This window comes from Lineus longissimus, chromosome 17 (assembly GCF_910592395.1).
Source record: "Lineus longissimus chromosome 17, tnLinLong1.2, whole genome shotgun sequence".
Classification (NCBI taxonomy): domain Eukaryota; kingdom Metazoa; phylum Nemertea; class Pilidiophora; order Heteronemertea; family Lineidae; genus Lineus; species Lineus longissimus.
Window position 1 is genome coordinate 14048527 of NC_088324.1, and position 2550 is coordinate 14051076.

The 2550-nt window shown below is 40.9% G+C and overlaps 1 non-coding gene across 1 annotated transcript; it reads right to left on the bottom strand.

Annotated features, from left to right (window-relative positions):
* Positions 1 to 2182: 2182 nt before the first annotated feature.
* Trnad-guc (transfer RNA aspartic acid (anticodon GUC)) lies at positions 2183 to 2254 on the bottom strand. The gene has a single exon. It is a non-coding gene; the product is annotated as a tRNA-Asp (tRNA).
* Positions 2255 to 2550: the final 296 nt, after the last annotated feature.

The window sequence follows — 2550 nt, forward strand, 5'->3', positions numbered from 1 at the left end:
AGATGTATTGTTGACGGATTATATACGCTTATTTTCATCTTTATTCCGTGTTTAATATTTTTCTAGTTTTGTTACCTTGTTCCCAGAATGACAAAAGCATTAAAAGATTTGTGGAAACAACCCGGAGAAATCTTCGCGTGTTTTTCTCAACCGTAACATCACATCGTCTGTTTGGTTCCATGATCACGTGACAACAACGAAATAAAATGTCAACAATGGCGTTGTTTTGTAAACAGAATCCCATTAGAAAATCTAAAGGGATATTTCGGGTGCATTATTGGACATTTTTGTACTTCACGCGTGGCTGTGACCACGATTTGGTTTTATCGCCATTGTCCCTCCGCCGTAATCAAGGTAAACCGGTTTCATGGATTCTGCCCGGAAACAGTCGCATCACCTCTCTCGAGGTTCATAGCGGTACGCTTGAAAAACCAGCAAGAAAATTTGGACCAGTGCAGTAATATTTCATTGAATGTTATTACTCAAAAGGGATTAATATCCCATTTTATCGCACTTTCGGCTCATTTAAACTATCTTTCTGAATATCGTCGTCGGTTTGTCACTGACGGCGCACTGTAGACCGTGTAGCCCGACAAGCAGTAAGAGGACTGCGGGTTCTGCTTTGCACGTCGGTTCGAATCCCACTCTTGAGTATGAGGATGCTCAAAATCAATCAGAAATTAACAAATATGGTTATCAAAACGCATCTGCGGGCCTCTCACAACGACAGACGACCGACGTGCGACCTAGCGAATTAAACCAGGTCAAAGACCGAAAATATATTTAATGCGATTTTAGGATTTTCCCGAGAAATCAATTGGCGAGCTTACTTTTAAATCTTAGTCCATTGTTGTTGCTTTGTTGCAATGGGTCGCAGCGTTCAAAACTCTCAGTGTAATTTTCTCTAACTGATCTCATTAGCGCTCTTAATCGTTTCTCTAGTATCGTGATCAAGTTCTTGTTTTTTTCTTCTAGGATATAATTCTTACAAGGTCATAAATAGTTGATACAGTATGAATAACATTGTTTTTTAAAGTGAATTTGTATCCAGGCGAGAAGGGCCGCAGGTGGTCGGGAGATGAAAAGGGAAAGTTTTGACGGAGCGGCGGATTACGAGGATGAAGAAAATTTAAAATAAAAAAGTTTGTCATAAGATCATTCGCATTCTCGATAAGATTTTAGCTAATGCAATTAGAGTTTCCAGGCGCGTGATTGTCGCTTGACCAGCTACCTTAATGCACTGACATGGACTCTCACTTTGCAAGATGTGACAAAGACACATTTCTGCTCACTGTAACTTCGTGTCCAATAGAGCACCTGTGGCACACGCCCTATCATGGATGGTGGGAACTGTATCGGGAGACAAGGGAACCTCACGTAACTTATACCACGGTGACGGAATCTTTATTTAAGAAAGTCAATAAAAACACCACACGAACTGGATGTAGCTTCGGGTCCAATATAGCACCTGTATTACCCCCATCAAAAGCTATCAAAAGAGTTTGTTGAATATTTTCCCTGCATGCTTTCAAATAAACAAGCTAACATTGCATTGCTACGCCCAACAATAGCATTAGCTACATAACAACGCCACCAGTATTGTTGACCTGTTGTCCGAAACAATATGCCGACAATGAAAAACAATATGGCAGACAATGCGATCGGCCATTTTATTTGCTCGGTGTAATTATTTAATTACTTGTAGCAAATATAGAGAGGGTTTCTTCATTACTGAGTACTCATTACGTGCAAACGTAATGATTTCATTAGTGAGTTGCTGTGGTGTCAGTGGGTAACGGAATCAGTGCCCTCGGAAACGCTCAAGGGCGTTGCCGGACAGGGTTTTCAACTTTATTAGTGACGAAACATCGAACCTTCGAATCGAACCGTGTTCCTCACTTCAAATCAAACCAGAAAATGGCAAATGTGGTCCACATTCTGTAATGATGTCAGGTGTGTAAAAGTAAATGTAGTCCTTGGAAGATCATTTGTCAGTCCTGTAGGCCTTAATACCTTTATTTCTATTGGTCGAAGTTGAATGTCTATATAGGAACCAACGGTCTTTGAAAGCATTATCGAAGAAAAAAATTCCGAAACGTCTCCATATTGATCTTCGATCCGGTTCATCTGCCAGTCAAAAATGACCAAAAACAATTTCATGAATAAAAGAAAAAGTTAACGCCTCTCCGGCCGGGAATCGAACCCGGGTCTCCCGCGTGACAGGCGGGGATACTTACCACTATACTACCGAAGATTGCTGAAAGAATGGGCGCTCTAGAGAAAACACAACAGGCTGTGCGCGTGAATTCGCGCGCGTCATTCTTTGTCATGTGATAACAATAGGTCAGGTATACATACAGCGTGATCCAATAAGAATAATATTAATATCATAACACTATCATACTGTTCATATAATGCAACGCTCCCTTCATAGAAAATATTTTATCCAGACTTCCTATTCAAGGGAAACGGCTCCTTCCATACCACTCGTGTATGGCTGGCGGGAGTGGACAAATATCTGAATTAAGGGTCGGGATAAATCAGATTTAT